The sequence below is a fragment of the Penaeus monodon genome, chromosome 19 (genome assembly GCF_015228065.2).
Source record: "Penaeus monodon isolate SGIC_2016 chromosome 19, NSTDA_Pmon_1, whole genome shotgun sequence".
NCBI lineage: Eukaryota > Metazoa > Arthropoda > Malacostraca > Decapoda > Penaeidae > Penaeus > Penaeus monodon.
This window is the reverse complement of record NC_051404.1, coordinates 35,850,488-35,851,462: the sequence shown is the minus strand read 5'-3', so window position 1 is coordinate 35,851,462 and position 975 is coordinate 35,850,488.

Below are 975 nucleotides of genomic sequence, written 5' to 3'. Positions count from 1 at the left end.
AACCATTAATGCTCAGAGTATGATTAATACCATTAATGCTCAGAGTCGATTGACCTTACCTGACCGAGGGGTACCTTTGCAGAAAAGACACTTATATATCAGATCTTCATAAAAAAATCACATTACCCCTGAACAAGGCACAATGATCTCACTTGCTACCTCGCTATTCCGGAAGACATCGGAACCTGCACAGACTGACGGCCCTTCACAGTCAGATATGAGTCCTTTATGTTTACAAGTAATGCCTGATACTCCAGATTCAGTGACACCAACAGAGAGCCCACTTATCGTACATTTATCCGAAAGTCCAGTGATCTGCCGAAGGAGGGCGAGGACACACGGTGGACGCCAATCTCGGACTCCTTATGCGAGGAGAAGGTTAGTGTTCGAAGTGGAGAGAGTGGAATAGGGAATATTATATGTATGTACGACAGGAGAGTTGTCTCTTTATTATAATAAATGAACAGTTATTATTTTCGTATTTCTCTTACATGCAGTAGACGAGAATGAACAGGTAATTCACAGATAAGACGCAATTTTGGGCAATATATTGGAATCTACCATTTCTTCACTATAACAGGAATTCCTAAACGCACTCTTAATTATTCCTTGATCTCAATTCTGTAAGAGGCACCACGGTAAAACTGATTCATATATCAGCTCATAGTAAAATTTTGACACACAAGGCACAATGATCTCACCTGCAAGCTCGCCAGTCCGTTATCCATCAGATAGTCTTTCACGGCCAGACATGATTCCTACATGTTTTGAGGCCAGGCCAGAAACACCAGATACTGTGTCACCACCAAGGTGGTCCACTGTTGTGCACGCCACACATCGTAGCTTCAGTTAAAACTCCAGTGATCTTCCGAAGGAGAGCGGTCCGGAGGGCAAGGAGATACGATATACGCCAATCTCGGACTCCTTATGCGAGAAGATTATTCTTTGAAGTGGAGAGGGAGGAATAGACAACTT